Here is a 20737-nt window from a genome sequence, read left to right on the forward strand (position 1 = left end):
TCAAACGATGAGATGCTTTAGACAGAAAACAGGACAAATAGTCGGGAAGTGCCAATAAAGGAGGACATCCATCCCCCCTACAGACCCACAAATTACGTGGGAGGCAAGACTGACTCTGATTGATAAAGCTTCATGGGAAGCAATATCCTCAGGTTTAGGTTATAGAGGAATTGCTAATGACAGACTGTGGGTTCTTGAGTACGTTATGGAAAGGTTTGGGGAATCAGGGACAGTGTGAGATGGGTCAGATTAGGGAAAGTACACTTTTATTGGGTTGAGGACCAGGTAACGATGTGTGGGTTTGTCTCAAATAAGTCTACATATTCAATGACATTCCAATCAATTTTTCAGTAGAGTTTTTTTTTTTTTCACAGATCTTGACAAAATGTTACTTAAAATTCATAAGGAAGAATAGTTGTTCAAGTAGAGCTAAGAAAATTCTGCCAAAGAGCAAAGATGTTACACTTACCCTAGCAGACATAAGGACTTATTTTTAAGCCACACTAATTAACACAGTGTAGGATTGATCAACAGAACTAAGCAGGCAGAGACAGACCCTGGCATATAAGGAAATTGTTGAACATTTGAAAATGTTCAAATTTGTTGAACATTACAAACTAATGGGAAAAATGGGCTTTTCAAAAATAGAGTGTGAGCAGTGAGCATTCCCTATCTGAAAAAATAAATCTCAAACTCATGCCATATTAACAATATATTCCAGGTGATTTGGACATTGAAGACCCAAACGATAGAGAAAAAACTTCAAAGCAACTTGAAAAAAATATGTATATAAAACATGTGTGTTTGTGTGTGTGTGTGTGTGTATTTTATTTTTGGGAAATAATTCTTAAATAAGACACAATATCTCGCCTTTTTGATAAGATGATCCTGTTCATCAGAGAAATAATGACATGATTTTCTGGTCAACCAGAACCCAGGGTCCTTGCCAAAGAAATAACTATATGTATAAGAGGGTGGCAGCTAAGATTTTCCTATCTTCTTTTAACTAGTGGATCTATTCCACTTCATGTAGCAATTACTGTGACAGACACAAGTTGGGATTCTTAGCTGCTGAAGTATTATAGCAAGTGAAATTTATTTTCAAATTCTTGCAAGAGTTTGAGAGTCATGGTTTTCAGTGTTGGAAGCCTTTGAGTTTTTGTCTCATTATGTATCAGAATGATTTCAGGAGAAGACAGAGGAAAATATGTCAAGACCTCATATGCTATTTTAGAGCAGAAGTTCCTTGAATAGAATGTCAGGATGATCTGGAAATACCCAGGTGAAGAGGAGGACTTTAGGTGAATAAATGCATTCAAGACTTGTCAACCTGGAACGGAGGAGACAGTGGTGGGGTGCGGCTGGCCCTCAGACAAAGCCTGTTACCCCTTTTGGCCCCAGGTAATTAAGTGACAATATTTCTTGCCTTACCTAACACACGAGGTTTTGGGGAGAGTCAAAATCACTGGAAAAAACTTCTTAAAACATAGTTATTGTTTGCAAAATAAGCAGCAGACACAGGGTGAGAAATCAACATGTACAAGACCTACCCCGACCCTCAGCGGGCATCCAGTTGGGAAGCCAGACCTGAAAAATGCTACCAGGCAGCATTAGGTGAAGTAAGAAACAGAAACAAACAAATAAACAAACAAAACACACAGTCATTAGGAAAACAAATCTGGAAGTTCTTTTTAGACCACAACTGTTTTCCAAAGTAAAGGACAGCTTTTGTAATCCTGATAATGTTACTAATGTTAGATTATGCTACTTATTTAATATTACATAGTGTTGCTTATGTCAAGTAGCCAGGACATGAACAAAATCTGCTGCTCTTTTCTGTATTCTAAAATATCAAAAGTCAGTTTCCTTGACAGATTACAAGATATATGTCTGTTACCTTTGGATGAGTCACACCCCTTGCCCAAGAAAGCAACTTACTAAGTCTCCATGGAGAGAAGGATGCTAAGATGCCCACATCGACTGTACCAATTTTTTCTTTTGAAATATCGCACTGCCAGAGACAATGATCCCACTTGATTGAAAACAGATTTGCCAATTTACAAGGCCAAAACAATAATTCTATAAAAAGCCTCAGTCATCCTAGTCAGACCACTGAAGTTGAAATGAAAATATCATGTCTGTGTACTTCAGACATGTTTCTTACCCAGCAGTCAGAGTCTCACCCCCCCTTCTACTTGGGCCAAAGGGACAATCTGTTCCCAACAGCCTGAGAAATCTTTTTGTTATTTTGCAAACTTGCAAAAAAAAAAAAGGACACCAAGTGCTTGGCTTTGTGTGAAAAGAGAGTTTGCTGAAATTTTTCACATGTTTGTCTCTCCTTGCGTAAATTTTCAGTGTTGCAGTCTTTCGGGGGTGTGGGAATTAGTCCAAGTGTCTAATTGGGTGGTGCTGCCTATTGCTTTGAACAACATGGTACAAACCTATCAGCCAACTGACTTTGTTAAACACTGGCCGTGGATCCATAGACACTTTGCAAACAGAATAAGAAGAACCAAGATAAGCGTCAGCCATAGAATCTTCCCTAAAAAAGGTTAACAGTTATGTTGGGAAGGTGTGATTTGTAGTCAAGGAACTATTTCAGCCGTAGTACCCGAAACAGCGTTGTATAGGTACATTGTACATATCATAAACTAAAACCAAATGAAGATAGGTAATCTGGCTTGAATTACTAAACTAATAAAGAATCAGATCATTTCAACTCAAATTCCCATCCCCATATGGCAGATGGGAAAACTGAGGCTCTGGGATGTCTAGGGCCTTGTCCATGACCAATTGTCTAGTTTGAGGAAGAGAATCTAGTTTCCTTCCTGGTCCTTTGTTTTTCTTTACCTGTCTAAATCTTACATTCATCAGGACAAACAAACTTTTAAAACCCATAAACCTGATTCACTTCCCTTCTTTTTCTTTCAGTTTCTTTGATCTTCTTCAGCCCACATTTTCCGTACAAATCGCATGGCAACTAATCATGTTCTGCTTTTGATACCTTTTCTATTGCCTTGATGTTGCATAGTAATTCTTTAAGTGTTTAATTCTTATCTACCCTGTGAAGATAGAAATTATGTGCTTCTCATTTATTCTGTAGGATCTTGCAAGTTGCCTGGCACACAATGAATATTCAAAAGTATTTATTGTTGAATAGTGTACTTCTTTTTCTACTAATTCATGCTGAAATGTTCACACTCAGAGTTCAGGATAGACCTTAGAGATGGAGTTACAGAGAAGAAAACTGAGGCCTAGAGGAAGTGAATGGCTTTCCACACTCCCTCCCCAATGCGTAACAGATGAGGACTGAAATCTCTACCATCTCATTTTCGACCCAATGCTCTTTCTATTATTTTCAATTGTGTCAGCTATGAAATAACCCACTAAACTTGCGCGATCCTTGCAATTCCCCAAATTAGTTCTCTATACCCTCTGTCTTAATAAATAAATACACAGGAGACTTTTGACCAATGGACTTGTCATCAGGAATCTAGCTCTGACAACACCTATCATGAAGCTAAAGGAAGTTGTCTCTGTCCCAAAATACATCCTGGTGTCAGGGGGCTGATCCCCAAGGCCGTCCGAATGCTGAGAGGCCATTGATGAGCTCAGCCAGGGGCTCATCAGAGACTCATAACTCTGGCTGGCAAAGACTTCATTCTCTTTTTCAGTAACTCTGGCCATCATCACTGCCACAACCAAGAGAGGCCAGAAGAGGCGGAACAGTCAGAGCTGGGGAATCGGCAGCCAGTGGGCCATATGGAAATGTTTGAGGATTAGGAACAGTGCCACATGTGCTCAGCTCATTCTGGGTGGGGCTTTTATCCCCCTGCAGTGAGGAGGAAATCGCCTGCAGTGACTCACTTGGGAGGAAGCAAGCAGGGCCTGAGTCAAACCGACCCCAACTCCATCACTTTCTGGAAGTGGGTAGCTGGGACCACATATGACCAATTGACCATGGAGCACATATCAAGTACCATTGCTCTAATGAAGCTGCTGTGGATGGACATGAGAGAAGTAAAGTTACCTGAAGTCAAGAAAGAACAAAGCATTTCTTCCCCATCATAATTGACCACCTACTATGAGCTAGTGCTATCCATATTTAATTCTCGCAATAACCCTATGAGGTAAGCATTATCCTCAGGTACCAGATAAGAAACCTGAGGCTCATCAAAATAAGAATCTACATGGAAGGTTAAAAACAAGTAGCGAGAGTGGGATTTGAACTCAGGTCTATCTCTCTGGTTCAAAGCTCATGCTCTTTCCATTCTGCTGCCAATGTGTGTACTAGTCAGTGTTCAAACAGAGAAGCAGAACCACTATGTATTGTAAATATGTATATAATAAGGAATTTGTTACAGGGATTTGACCTTGCCCAATCATGCCACTGGTGAAATAATTTCTGTAAGGTTATTGATTGTCTTTGCATTTAATGCCAGACCTCGAAGGCCACAAGGCAGGCATTGGTGAGGAAAAATTAAGGGCAAGGGCAAGCCAGAACCCCAAACACAAGTTGGAACCCAAGAAAGATGTGCTGAAATCCATGTCAATTCTCACTGCCTCTGACCTTGATGGTGTGGGTGTCTCGCAGAAAGTGGCTCGCACCTTGCCTCAGAGCAAAATACACACACCTGGCCCAGAAGGTGGATAAGCTTAGGAAGGAATTGGGGGAGGCTGGAGCAGTTGTTAGCCCAACTATTGCTTCATGATGACAAAGTGAGCCAGCAGATAAGGGCTATCCTGTGCAACCTACCATATGGTGCTGTCACCCTTCAAATCTTGCATGAGAATCTCTGTTGGGTCCACACTAACTCGAAACTCTCTGGAAAAAATTCTGGGAAACTTAGTTTAGCCTCCCCAAGTTAACACATTATAAAGCCACCATAATGTTTTTTTGTAGTGACAGGGTTCCAGTGTGGTCCTAAATAGCTTAACCAGACCACGTTGGAATCCAATAAACTCGACCTCCTGGTAGCCTTTCTTGCACCCTAAAATAGGTCCTGAGTCCTTTTACTTTGTGTTACAACCTATTGCTTTGTTTTCCAATCCTGTTTCCAATGTCCCTGGCTCCTGTCTACTGCCTAGAACATGGCATTTAAAAGGTCCAATTGCTCCTCTGGTACTAACCTGGTTTCCTCTCCTAAGTCTCTATTTGCTCTCCCCTCTTGGATCACAGCTGCTTTAGGCTGTTATTATTACTGTTGTTATTGTTATTTTTATTGTTAGAGGGCTTTAGTTCCCAGGAGACTTTTTTTTTTTTTTTTTTTTTGCAGTACGCGGGCCTCTCACTGTTGTGGCCTCTCCCGTTGCGGAGCACAAGCTCCGCACGCGCAGGCTCAGCGGCCATGGCTCACGGGCCCAGCCGCTCCGCGGCATGTGGGATCTTCCCGGACCGGGGCACGAACCCTTGTCCCCTGCATCGGCAGGCGGACTCTCAACCACTGCGCCACCAGGGAAGACCCCCGGGAGACATTTATGACCAACTTTGTATTAAGCTGTTCGCTTTCTCTTCTCAGTTCCCCAAACAGAGAAGCCCTACGAGGAGCAGAATGTAATGTCACTCCAGGGGACCAATTTGTACAGAGGAGTACAAATCCCACTTGTACCTCACAGAGGAAAGAGCTTCAGATACAGCTTTTATAAACAGACCCTTGGATCTTAGTGAGGGGATTTGAAAAGTCAAACATGCTGGGGCCATGACTATAAAAGTAAAATTACAAGGCTCAGGAACCTTTCCAGAGACAGGCTTATTTCAAACACTGCTATCTCGTAGGTGTTATTCTTAGCAGAACACGGGCTCATGTTGCCTTTCATTTCGACATCCAGCTGAGGCGAGAGTCACGCAGTAGCTTCATTAGGCTTCTGAGGAGTTCATTACAACACAATCTCGGATTTTCCTGGAGTCTTATCATGGCCCATGAACCCATCTCCTTCCTCTCCCTAACGGGCTCTCATTCATTTCTTAGTGGATTTGTTTATCCAATCAGTAAAAATGGTGCTTTTACTGTGCCAGGGACTGTGCTGGGTCCAGAAAATACAAAGACAGATAAGACAGAGACCCCACTATTAAGGACTTAGAAATAAGATAGGGAGAAGGGAATCCAACACACTTAACAATGTGCTGTGGACGCTGCAGCAGATGTCTGGACAAGGGAGTGATGGGGACCAAAACAGGGGGAGAGCAATTCACTGGGCATGAAGACGGGTGTAGTTAAACCTTCACAGAGGAGATAGATATTAAACAATCACTGAATGACGTTTTATTGCTTATTTTTGCTTTTACTTCTTTTTTAGTTTTTTTTTAATTTTTATTGAAGTATAGTTGATTTACAAAGCTGTGTTAGTTTCAGGTGTACAGCAAAGTGACTCAGTTATACATATATATAACAAATGCTGGATGATTTGACAACCTTACTGAATCAAAAACATGTCATCCTCCAAGGCCATTTGATTAGGAATTTGGGGTGCTGTCCTCATTCACATTACCTGTTCCTCACTCTCCTCTACTGTTCCTCTGTCTGAACTTAATAAGGTTATTTGAAAGGCAGTGCAGCAAAATACTTACATTCAAATCCCAACTCTGCCACTGACTACCATGTCACCCTAATTTAACCCCTTTGTGCCTTATTTCCTCAGATGAAAATGGGGATCATAATGCGTACTTACCTTACAGGGCTGTTGAGAGGATGAATGGAATGTCAATGGAAAACACGTAGAATATTGTTGCTGTCTGGTCAGCATTACAGAAATGTGTATCGTTAATAAGACATTTCCTTTTTTAATTTGATGTGGAGACAAGGGCAAGATTTTAGAATTAAACTTTCTACCATCCTCTCACTTCCAAGACTGGAAGATCTCCCAGAAGCACTGTGACTTCGGACAAGTCACTTAATCTTTTGGGCCTCAGTTTACCCATCTATATAAATTTAAAACTTAAAGAATACCTACTATGTGTCCAGCAGCCTTTAAACTCTTCATCAACATCATCTCATTTTATCCTCACAATAGCTCAACGAGGTGCACTTTGTCATTTACATTTGCAAATGAAGAAAATGAGATAGAAGTGCCTGTCTCCAGAGGCCATGAGCTCAATACCTCAACTATACTCCAGCAGAGGGCTAGACTTGGCCTTCACTCTTATCACACATAGGGAGCTCTGAGCACAATGATTTATATTTACCAGCTCATTCAGTTCTCAGAATAACGGCCCACCATATGGTGGTATTATTTTTGTCCCATTTTATAGATAGGCAAACTAAGAGATGGTAAGCAGCATACTGTGTGTAACAGAGCTAATAACTGGAGGAACCCTATTTGCTCCCAGGTCTATCTGAGTCCAACACTGGTGTCTTTCCTTACTGAGTTTGTTATGCTATTTCTCTCCAGGTGGGGCTGAGATGAGGGAGCCATCACGTACACATGCACTTACAAATGATTCTGCAAATAATCCCAGGAGATTTACAGTTTTTCTGAAGGTCATTCATATATCTGTGGAAGTTTGTCACCAAGTGTTTTCATCCCAAGTTTTACATAACTCTGACCAAGAACACTTATTAAGCTTTAACTCTGCTGACTTTGCTGGGAAAGCAGACCTTTTCGAAGTTCACACGCTTTCTCTGAGAGATGTCGACATTAGCCTTGCAGTCCCATCACCCTCAGTCCTTCCTGGATATTGCTGGTCCTCAGGTCATCTCTCCAAGATCTGAGTCCTTGAACTCAGGGAATTCTAAGGTTCTTCCTGGTATAAATTTCTGTCTCGCAAGCTAGAGGTTCCCTCCAAATCAAATTCAGTAATTTATCACCTTAGCTCTTCCATTTTTATACCCAAAGAAGACATTCCTGTACTTTTTTACCTTCGATCAGGGGTTGGCAGACTATAGCTCATAGGCCAAATCTGGCCTTCTATTTTTTTGTAAATAAAGTTTTATTGGAACACAGCTACCCTTATTGGTTGACGCATCGCCATGGCTGAGTCTCTGTGACACAGACTGCATGGCCCACAGAGCTTAAAATATTTACCATCTGGCCCTTTACAGAAAGAGTTTGCTCACCAACCCCCTGTCTAAGATTATAAGCATTCGGTGGCCCAGAAATGTATCTCGCCTCCCTTTGAATGGAATTTGGGAGGCAGTGTGGTAAAATGGTTAGGACCCAAAGACTGGAATCAGACTGCTTTGAATTAAAACTACAAAACAATGCTTTGCCAATTCCGCCAGCTGTGCAAACACAGAAACATCCCAGAGTTGAGTCTTTTTCGTCCGTAAAGTGGGACTTGACGGTGGAGATGCTGTGATGGTGGCTGAGGCAGATGCGTGTACTACACAAGGATATGCATGGAGCGGTTACGGCAGAACCTGGCCCCTGTGAGGTCCTCCCTCTTTATTAGCTGTTATGATGGTAATATCGAATCATTGCTGATACAGGTCTTGAATTTACCCCATTGGTCTCTTTCTCCACACCAATCCATTCTGCAGCGCAATGAGTTTCATTCCTAAAGCATAACTCGGTGTTTTACTCTGGCTTAAGAACATTTAATAGATCTCTACCACTTACGACAGCTTGAAAATTCCTCAGTGCCTATTTCTTTAATACATAGAAAACCCCAGCTTGCTTCCCCTGACGTTTTGCTTCTGCTCTCCTTTCTCCCACGCACAGCTCCCACTCAAGCTATACAAAGTAGTCCCCACCTCAGTCCTGACACTGTCCTTGAGTAAACCCTCCTTCTCCACCTGGAGTGCCTGCTCACCTCCCTCTGTCTGCCTTTTGAAATCTTACCCATTCTGAATGGTCGCAGTATTGGTTATATATGGAAGTAGTAGGAGATCAATGCTTGAAATTCAGTAAAAACTTTAAGTTTTTTTTAAACTTTTTATTTTATATTGGAGTATGGTCGATTGACAATGTTGTGATAGTTTCAGGCGTACAGCAAAGTGATTCAGTTATGCATATACATGTATCTATTCTTTTTCAAGTTCTTTTCCCATTTAGTCTGTTACAGAATACTGAGCAGAGTTCCAGGTGCTATACAGTAGGTCCTTGTTGGTTATCCATTTTAAGTATAGCAGTGTGTACATGTCAATACCAAACTCCCTACCTAAAAAAACCAAAAACTAATAATTCAAAAAGAGTCATGTACCACAACGTTCATTGCAGCTCTATTTACAATAGCCAGGACATGGAAGCAACCAAAGTGTCCATCGACAGATGAATGCATAAAGAAGATGTGGCACATATATACAATGGAATATTACTCAGCTATAAAAAGAAACGAAATTGAGTTGTTTGTAGTGATGTGGATGGACCTAGAGTCTGTCATACAGAGTGAAGTAAGTCAGAAAGAGAAAAACAAATACCATATGCTAACACATACATATGGAATCTAAAAAAAAAAAAAATGGTCATGAAGAACCTAGGGGCAGGACAGGAATAAAGATGCAGACCTACTAGAGAATGGACTTGAGGACACAGGGAGGGGGAAGGGTAAGCTGGGACAAAGTGAGAGAGTGGCGTGGACATACATACACCACCAAATGTAAAACCGATAGCTAGTGGGAAGCAGCTGCATAGCACAGGGAGATCAGCTCGGTGCTTTGTGACCACCTAGAGGGGTGGGATAGGGAGGGTGGGAAGGAGGGAGACACAAGACGGAGGAGATATAGGGATATATGTATATGTATAGCTGATTCACTTTGTTATACAGCAGAAACTAACACACCACTGTAAAGCAATTATACTCCAATAAAGATGTTAAAAATTACATAAATAAATAAATTAAATTAAATAGGACAATTGAAATTTTTTAAAAAGTTTACATACAGTTGGTGTTTAATAAATGCTTTCTAAATGAAATTTAAGAAAGTAAAAAAATTTATCCTAAAATTCAGGGATCCAGAATTCCCTAGGAATCTCCTCCTAGGTGAAAACCATAATCATCGTAGGTTTTTCCACTAAGTTTTCATGATTCTCTCAAAGTGAGCACACTGCCTTTTTTCCTTTCCGGAAATTCTTCCCACTGCCGGAACTCCTTCCCTCCCCAAAGCCCTGCCCTGTGGTGTGGAAAGCACTGCTCCTGCTGCAGAATGGTGGGGGCGGGTAGCATGTTTCTTGCAGCAAAGACAAAGACTAAATTGTTTATTGCCTCTCCTCAGAATAAGATGATGCAAGAAAAAGATGAGACAAGATGGGCCTATGTGCTTAGCCGATGGGCATCTGGACAAATGAAGGAGAATAATCATCTTTTGTTGGACAATTAAAATAGGGGGAACAGGTCAAAAGATACAGAGATCCCTCTCTCCTTGTCTGAGTCTCGAACTATCCTCTTCTTTTACCTATCAGAGGAAGGTCTGTACTTTGGAGCTAGTAAATCTGCTTGGCAGGTAATCGCTACCCATCCACCAGCTGCTGCCTTGGCAAAAGGCGCATCGCCATCGCCATGGTAACACAGAGGCAGCAAAAGGCGAGCAGGCCTGGCCCGGGGCCAAGGTAACCCTATGGCACCGGGCTTTGTTAATAGAAAGAGAAAAGCAGGCCAGAGCCACTTGCCTCTGCCTTTGCCAATAAAGGCTGGACAGGAGCAGAGTGCAGGGCTAATTAACCGGCCTGACCAGCTGTTGGCTGCCGCTTGCCAAATCCGACAAGTGGCCCGGGTTTTCTCTGTCCCTAACCCTTGGCATCTTCCAGGGAGGCTGGGCCCTGGGGAAACAAGGGCCTTTTCTTGGTGATGTCATCTGAGTATTTGTAGAATTTCCTCTTTGTGGGAAAGTTCTCTGACAAAGTATAAAGGGATTTAACTTCCCTCGGAAGACTCCTTGGCCTTTTGAATTTTGAAGAAAGATTTTTCTGGATGAGAAGGGAGTGTGGAGTTATGGAGGAAGTGGGATGGTAAGGAGGATGGGTCACCCGTATTTTAAGCCATGCCTAATCTGAAGCAGCTTTCAGGGAGGGACATTTAACATTGCAAAATCCTTCGTCAGGTGAAATAAGGCAAGGACTGTCTTCGATTAGGAAAAATGGATTACCTTGGAAAGACCAGTTGTGAAGGAAAGGGAGCTAACACATTGAGTGCCTAGTAAATGACAGATGGCTCATGTGTACAAAATGCCTGCAAGATAGGTTCTGTTATCACAGCTGTACAGATGAGGAAACTAAGTGTGCAAGAAGCTTGCCAAGGTCACACAGCTGACCTTGTAGCAAGGTACTATTCCATGGATGAGCTGAGATTAAAGCCCAGATCGGTCCCAAGCGCATATCCTTTCTTTCAGTCCACACTACATTGACAACAATTATTCTCACAGTATTATTGATATCCCAAAGAATATCTGGTTTCATAGGAATAAATAATATGACAAAAGATTTCTTTTAATTCATCAATATGTGCATATTAAAAGCTTTACAAAGATAAACAATTTGGTTTTCCATGACCTTTATTTAAGGTAATAATAATCCCTACATTAAGGGCCCATGTACTAGGCATTTTATGTACATTATCATTACGCTGCAAAATAGGGATTCTAACCTCATTTTGTGCATGACACAACAAAGGCTTGAACTGCCTAGGGGGAGCAAGTGAAAAAAAATTGTATGATAACAGGGTTGATCAAACTGGAAAATCTGGGACACTTGGTAGGTATATATGTCTGTAGTCTTGAAGTCTTAACAAACAGGTATCGGGAGTGAAGCTAGGAGGGAAGGGCAGCGTTCCTGTGATTGAGGCATGGAGGTGGGACATGAAGAAGGGCAGAGCAAAATCTAAGACAGGTTGTCTTTTTACCCCAGAAGCACCATCTGCATCCAGGAAACTGGCAGGTCTGATCTCTCTGAAACTGGCTCATTTCTTTCCCCAAATAAAAATAGCACTTCCAGGGGGAAAGAATCAGAGCAGAATAGAGAAAGAGTTCATGACCAAAAGAGAGTGATATTCTGGTGCTTTCATGGCCTCTGCTTGAAGCATTTACAGCCAGAACCATGGAATGTCAGAATCGAGGAAAGGACGGAAAAGATGAGCGTTCATCACACCAGTCACTCTATTTTCCTTTTTTCATTTAATGCTATGCTCTCTGTAAAATAGATATTATCATTTCCATGTTATATATGATAAACTAAGATGCAGAAAATAGTGAGTTAACTTACTTAAAGAAGAAATGGAACAAGAGGACACATCTTACCTTCTTTAGTCATTGTTCTTTCTGGCTTTCCGGGATCCACATATACATCTCATATAGTTCCAAGTCAGGAATGCGGCCCAGTGAAACTGAGCATGAATTAACCTGGGCACAGGAAGCCAGAAGTCTAGGAAAACAGGGGCCCAAGAAAGGATGCTGAGCCATAAAGTAAAGAAGCCAGTACCTTATATGGTTCAAAGTTAAGAGTGGATTTAGGAAATTAGATAACACTGAGTCAGGAAAAAGGCAAATTCAGGGATGTGGTAAGAGACAATACATAAAACCATAAATGAGTTGTGAAGTAGATATTAAAGATAAGATTCTCAAAATGGATTGGCAAGGTGCAAGAGAGCTGCTGTAGAAGAAGATCTGGAGTGGCAGCCAGACTCAGGGTTGGCTTTCAGCTTTGTGATTTTAACACTTAGGCATTTCCCAAATGTCAGGCTTTATGTATATAACCTCACAGAATCCTCCCAGGAGCCCACTGAAATAGTCATGATTATTTATCTCTATTTAAAGATAAGAAACTGAGGCAAAGGGAGATTACATAACTTGTCCATGCTCCCTGTATCTAGCGTTGTATAACGAATTATCTCCAGATTTAGAGACTGAAAATGATACATATTTATTATCTCACATTTTCTTGGGTCAGGAATCAGGACATGACGTACCTGGGTTTTCTGCTTCACAGTTTCCCATAAGGCAGCAGTCAAGGTACCCTCTATGAATGGGATCTCATCTGAAGACTTGACTGGGATACTGACTGGGTTATTCACATAACTATTGGCAGAATTCAGTTCCCCACTGTACAACACAAGCTGTTGGCTAGAGGTCAGCCTTATTTCTCCCACATGGCAACTTGCTTCATCAAAGCCAGCAACAGAGAAAGTTTGCTAAGAAGATGGATATCACAATATTTTGTAACCTAATAACCAAAATGATAACTGTACAGTGTTGCCATATTCTACTGCTTAGAAGCAAGTTAAGGGAGGGGGATTACACAAATCTATGACTATCAGGAAGTGGAATCAATTGGGAACATCTTAGAGGATGCCTGCCCCACCTCGCCAGCTAACAAGGAGCAAAGGTAAAACTTGAACTCAGGTATTCTTTCTCTACAGTCCATGATCTTTTTCTTTTTCTTTTTTTTTTTACTTTTATTTATTTTTAAAATTAAAAAATAATTTTTACATGGGAAGGCATTTTTTTTTTTTTTGCGGTACACGGGCCTCTCACTGCTGTGGCCTCTCCCGTTGCGGAGCACAGGCTCCAGACACGCAGGCTCAGTGGCCATGGCTCACAGGCCCAGCCGCTCCGTGGCATATGAGATCTTCCCGAACCGGGGCACGAACCCATGTCTGCTGCATCGGCAGGCAGACTCTCAACCACTGCACCACCAGGGAAGCCCAGAAAGGCATTTTATTTTAAATATAGCGGTCCATGCTCTTAACCACCATTCTCTTACAGCTACTCAGCCATGTGACCCAGGGCTAATTACTTTACCTTTTCGAATCTCCATTGTCCTTTTCTATAGAATATCCATTCATAATATTTGCATTTCAAGATTGTGGTTGGGATCAAATATAATGCACGTAGAAAGCCTAATACATTCACATTTCCTAGTGTGTCAAAGGGTACTCAAATACACTGAAGTGGTGGTTAATACAGATATTGTTATTTAATCAGAATAATTCAGCATAACTTGGAGGATAAGGGGGGACTACCAAGGTCCCATTGTATAGCACAGAAGCTATACTGACCTGTGCTGAGTCATCCTTGGTATTTGGATTTTCCTTCTGCTTAGAAGCCCCATTTAATTTTCAACATTTCCACTCCTCCCATTGCAGTGGGATTGATGTTCCCTCCATCATAGAATTGCCTCTGGGACTGAGATGGACCAAAGCCTTCATGTGTGGTCTATCAGTGGACCATTGGTAGAAAGTCAAGGCAGACCCTGAAATATTCCAGAACACTCTTTCAAACTAATATTCTCACCTGTCCTTTTTCTTTGCCTTTCTTCCTTTCATCCTACTGCCTCCCAAAGTTGTAGGAAGCTAATGTACGTCCCTGCCTGTCTTCTGATCTACTTTAAAGCTGTTTCCCCACAGCATGACTGAGGCACATGTCTTATCCTGGACAAAGGTCCTGGATAAAGCTCCGTTCATGTAGAAGCTTCTGTCGCTCACCACTGGGCTGCAGGGATTGTTTCTCTAGAGTGGAAGCAATGTAAGGCACAAGTTGGTGTTCACTATTACTCTGTTGTGCCAGGTATCCTCACTCTTCTGTTAAAGAGGGAGAAAAGAAGAAAATCTCTAGGCTATAGAAAATAGCATCCTATGAGGGTCTTACAAATCTAGACTAATTGATCTTACCTTTACTAGTCTTAGTTTTATAGAACCTCTAGAACTTCCTCAGTGATGACTCTTCTAGCCCGCATTCTTGACATTGTTATCTGAAACCACCCCCAATACACCCTAGGATCCAGGTGACAAAACCTGAGAAATACTGTTTTTGGTCACTGCATTGGGAATTGGGACAGTGGAGTTGAAAAATGAAAGCATACAACTATAGGGCTCCATCAAGTATGTTTTAGCTTAACTTCTATCTCATGCTTAATAGTGGCAAGAGACCTGGATTCCAGTCCTGGTTCTTACACCATCATCGTGTGGTTTTGAATAAACTCTTCCCTCACCAGGAATTGTGGGACTCGAGGGACATTGTTCCAGCTAATGATTAAGAACTCTCCAGACAATAGGGGCTTCTTAGACAATGGGTAAATTTCCAGGACGTCCGGCCCCCTTCCGAGAAGGAGGGAGATAAACAAAATGTAAAAAAGGTGTCTGTCAAAGACCAATCAGGAAGCTGGGGACAAGTTCCCTCTCTGGTCCGAGCCTAAGCCGGGACCAATCAGCAGGAAAACACAACCAAATCTATAATTTACATACGGGGCAGTGGGAACCTATAAAACTGACGTATTCGCGCCCAAAAGGGGTTCCTTCTTCGACCTCCTGCGTGAGGACCAAGGAACCCCGGTGCACCGGCCTTCAATAAACCTCTTGCGTTTTGCATCGGCTTCCGACTCTTGTTTCCTGCGCGAGTCGAAACTCCTAGGAGACCGCGAAGGTCTAACAGAATCAATTCCTTCAGCTATCAAATAGAAAGCTTTAATCATACTCTCTAAGCATCCTGGGATTGGACTGTGAGATCACTTCTTTCTTTGCATCTGTCATTGAGTTTTCTGTGTAAAATGCAACTTGAGGAAAATTCTGTGTGAATCTGTCCCCCAAGCTATCCTAAATATGGCAAAGCAAATCCATTTCCTGTTAAGTTTCCTTGGAAGCACAAAAAAGCAGAGATTGTGACTTCTCAGTTAAGTACATTTTTTTCCCCCAGACCTACTTGAGGGAGGATGGGATGGGAACACTGTGTCAGACAAAATTAAAACGAACCACACAAGTGGAGCCCTCGGCTAATCTAAACAGACTGACGGGGGTGGATGGACAAAGTCTGAATAATTTTAATGCAGGCATGAAGATAGGCCACACAGTTAGATCCGAATTTAAATAACCTCACTTCACATGTTGCATTTTAAAGCCCCCTCACAAGCACTCAGAAAACTTCCAAATGTTTCATTTTGAGAAGCAGATGCCACTGGATGTAAACCATTCCTCTATTGTCTTCTCCTTTCTGCGTTCCCCAGGGTTAACCGCTTGTTCTCCAGGACTGAGAATTCTGGAAGATGGGGATTCCTCTGAAGAGACAGTAAGTGTCTCACTGTTTTGGCCTGAATCTCATATGATATGGGCTTGGTAAGTGACATGTTCATAGGATCCTCTGAGACAGTGTCCCAAGTACAGGCCAGAAGAGGCAGGTGTTTGTCAGCAGCTACGTGAGGCACCACCCGATTGGCCAAAACTCATTGAGCATCTCCTCGATGCCAAGAACCATTCTAGGTACCAGGAATAAAGTGGTGAGCAAAACAGAGTAGTCCCTGCCTTCCTGGAACTTATTGTCTTTTAAGTGTAGCCAGAGGAAAGATTTAAATTACCAGTGAAGAAAGTAAATTGGTGCCAATTTGCTTGTCCAAAGGGTGAGGTGAGATCATAAGCAGACAGAGTTCAAAGGTTCAAAGTGAGTGGGTTGATGTGAGGTGGAAGGCAATATAGGCAGAGCAAGCTGTTCAGAGGATATGGAAGAAGGTGAGAATAGTGGAGGCCCACTTCTTGTGGAACAAACTGAGTAATAAAAATCAGATTGTTTAGCATTAAAGAACTCTTTTGGATAGGAGAGTAGACAGTCAACAAAGACCTCCTTCTTGCTTTGTCTTTTATTCTGCCAAACCAGATATTCTTTAATCTTAAAATTATGCATTTTGAATATTTTCATTTGATATATTCATATGTATCCCCCTTCTTTCTTTTCCTTTGTTACTCTTCTCCATATACATAGCTCAAATGAATGCCAAGATATTTGTTTAGCTCCTAAAATGTGTTCCAAGTGACCTTGTGACTATATTTTCACAGGTAGTGTAGTTCTAGGTATTATTTGTATGAAGGACTTCTGTAAATCAAAATATAACTAGAGGAGAGCGAGTAAGATAAAGGATGACTCAGAAATTATTGTCATCTCAAGAAACTTTCATGGAGCCAAGGATAGTGCACCAGGAAAAGAAAAGGTTTGGATATTTGAAGGCAGTATAGCAACTGCCTTCAAATCACTGATGAGATGAAATGTGAATAAGGAATTAAGCATGTGTGACGATGAATGCTGGGGAATTATAAGGAGAAAGCTATAGACTCAATCTGATGAAGAATGCATATATAGAAAGAGATGTGCAATACTGCTATGAGTTTTCGAAGGAGGTATTATGCATATGCATAAGCATAGGGTGGGGAATAATGTGATACGTGCCTCCTGCAGGACACACGGTGATGGACCACGCACATCTCCCTTTAATGAGAACTTGCAACCCCAGCTATAAGTCCTTCCAGGGATTGTCTGAGTTCTAGAAAGCTACCTCACCCAAAGTCATACCCCTTCTCAAGACAACCCAGATTCAGTGACTGATCATTGGGAGTATAAAGGACTGATCCAACTTTAAATAAGTCTGGAAGGCCAGCACCTGTCCTTTAATACGGCTTCTACTAAGAATAATAGCAAAATAATAACAAGAAGAAGCATAAGGATTATAATAATAGCTTCCATGTAGGGGGTCCCTATTACATGCCAGGCACTATGCTAAGAATTTGACAACACTTAATTCCCCTGACAACTCCTGTGATGTATTATTATTTTACAAATTATGTATTTTACAAATGTGACAACTCAGACTTCGACCAATTAAGTTACTTGTCCAAAGCTAAGAAGTGAAAACAAAACATTTGTTGAATTGATGTATAAACTCCATAACCCTGTTAGTTCAACCTGTTGTAGAGCCAATTCTTCAGATAAAGACTTGATTTATCTGAATTAATTAACTAAAATTAATTAATTCCGGTAAATCCTTGATTTGGAATAGAATTTTGGAAATTAAAGCAATGATCTGGTTTTTTTTAGACAGATAATGTTGAAAATTGGTAAAAAAATCAGAAAATCTAAGATACAGCCCCTCTCCTGCCATGAATGGTGGCAAAAAAATGTGTGGAATTTCCTCTTTCTCTGCATTACAGTAAAGTAATCTCTATGGGTTTTTTGGGGGTATTTGAAAAACAATAGTGTCTGAACATCCCTGTCAGACAGGAAATAATGAATAAGCCTCCTAAGTGAAGTAAAAAGGGATAATTCTTCATCCTGGTTTGATCAAAACCAGCATTGTGAAAATGAGTTAAAAATATGCTTTAGGTACATCTTCTGACCAAGCCAGTTTTCTACTTCAATGAAATTAATTGAAAATTCTTCTCCACACCATCAGCTCCCTCTACCTCCTAAGTCCCTATGCAGACAGAGACGTAAATGGGGATTCCCAGCTTTGTGAATGAGAGGCACTGGACCCGATACCCGGAATCGGGGTTGGCTGTGGCCTGGTGGGCAAGTCTTTTCCCCTCTGTGGGCTCCAGTTCCTCCTTTTGAATCAGGCGACAACAACCAATTTGATCCCCAAGGCTTCTTTCAGCCACACGTTCTTTGATTCTGAATCACAATAGACGTTATCACCAAGTCTTCAAAAATACTGTTTTTTTTTGCTCTAGAAAATTCTTACAGTATTGAGAATGCAGCCAGACAAAACCAATATACTCATTCATTCATTCATTTTTTTCAGCAAGTGCTTCTTGAATGACTGCTATGCTCAATGCGTTGACATAGGTAGGCTCAGGGGCTGACACAGTGAAAAAAATTAAATAAATCCTGTCCTCATGAAGCCTCAGCTGTGCTAGAAGAAGATGGACAATAGGCAAGGAAACAAGTAAAATAAAAACTGTGTCAGATGATGAAAAGTGAAATAAAACAGGGAGACAGAATGGACAGCATGGAATGTTGACCTGAAACAAATAGACTGTCGGGTTTATTCGGGATCAACAGAGAATTGCAATTCAGGATCTGCAACTATGGTGAACAACATGCAAGTCCCCTGATGGCAAGGGAAGGAGACCTCTCTTACAGATAGTAAAAGGAAGTTGGGAGGGCTATCATAAACGCAGACTCCATGGCTGTTGATTGGCTGAGTCCTTGCCAGGAAAGAAGAGGAGTCTTTCTTCTTCCTGTCGGGCTCTGCTCTCGTCGCTGGGTATGAGAGCTCCCCCTTCTGGTCTCTGATTGTATGTAGTGGAGGTTTCCTCTTTTTTTTAATTTTTTTTTAACAGGAGGTAAGAAGGGGTTGATTTAACAGAGTGGTCACGGTCACGGAAGACCAGGCATTATATAAGAGACAGTAAAGGCAAGGGAGAGAGTAAGCTTAAATGACATCTGGGGGATAGAGCTTGCCATGCAGAGGGAATGCAATGTGAGGATCCTGAGGCAGAAGCAACTTGGTGAAGTCAAGGAAAGCAAGACCACCGTGGCTGCAGCAATTTGAGGAAGAGGTGGCATGACCTGACTTAGTTGTTGCTCTCACTGTTCCATTGAAAAGAGATTGAAGTGAGGCCAGGGTCAATGCAAGGTGGTGGGGTTAGCAGTCCTTCTATAAAAGACTGCATTGTGGAGGTGACGACCTCATGGAGGGTGTGCCTGTGTTCTCACCCTCCAAGGCGAGGCTGCAGAGCTTATCCTTGGGTATGACACAATCACCTGCTGTACTTCTCCAGAGATTTGATCATGGCTTATTGTAAAACACATGGGATTTTAAAAACACTAAGAGATAAAGTGTAAGTCATTCATAAATTCCTCCTTAACTTTGGAGCATGGAAAACCTCTCTGCTTATACACCACAAACAGGAAGCTGATATGCTTAGTTTATAAAAGACTAAAACATTGAGGGGCAAAGAACCAAAAACTTGATAGAAAAATGAGGGAAGAAGCATGAATAGACAAATCATAGACAATATATAAAAATATTCCTTCAGTACATGAAAAAATGTTCAATTTGACTCAAAGCAAATACTAAGATACAATTTTCACCTATCAGATCGGCAAAAGTTAAAAAACATAACACCATATTTCATTTTCAAGGCTTCTGGGAAATAGATACTCTCATACATTGCAGGTGCAAATGCAAACTGATTCAAATATTTTGGAAAGAAATTTGGCAAACACTAACAAAATTATATATATATACTTACTTTTTGACCCATCAAACCTGCAGTTAGGAACTTACCATAAAAATGAACTTCCTGGAGAAAAATGCATATGCAAAGAACTTTGATTGGAGCATTGTTTTAACTGCAAAATATTAGGAACAATATAAATGCCCAATATCTAGGAGAGTGATTGCATAAACTTTGGTACATCCACACAATGGAGTTCTATACAGTTGTAAAAAAAATGAGGAAGATCTCTATATACACATATAGAGTGATTTCTAGGATACATTGTTAAGTGAAAAAAGCAAAGTGCAAAATATTATCTATACTATGCTACCCTTTTTTTGTAAGAAAGAAGGTGATATAAGAAAATGAACATGTATCTGTTCATTTGTGCAAAAGAAGTACAGGAAGGATAAACCAGAAACCAATAAGATTGGTTACCCACATGGGTCAGTGGAAATAGGGTAGAAAGAGAGGATGGACAGAAACAAGGGAGAAAGGATGAGAGGCATATTCCCTGAAAATATTTTTTTGTATGGTTTTAACTCTTAGAACAATAATAATGTTTCACATACTCAAAAATATGTGTAAATAATTAAAATCAAGATGTGAGGAAAATCCAGTGGAATGTAAATAGTAACCAATAAACCTAACTGTATTATAAAGGAACAGCATAACCACACTGATGAAGGTGGGAAAGAGAAAAACTAACCTAAGTAATCTTAAGAAATAGTATTTTGTCTGTACACTGTAAGGCTAAAGACAAAAAGAACCCCACAAACTATTGCTAACTTGCATTATAATAGTACTATTACTGTTATTATATAATAGGGTTTATTAGGATGTTAGCATATATATTAATAATAGTAAATTTATTTTCACAGAGCTATAGAT

The sequence above is a fragment of the Lagenorhynchus albirostris genome, chromosome 17 (assembly GCF_949774975.1).
Source record: "Lagenorhynchus albirostris chromosome 17, mLagAlb1.1, whole genome shotgun sequence".
NCBI classification, from domain to species: Eukaryota; Metazoa; Chordata; class Mammalia; order Artiodactyla; family Delphinidae; genus Lagenorhynchus; species Lagenorhynchus albirostris.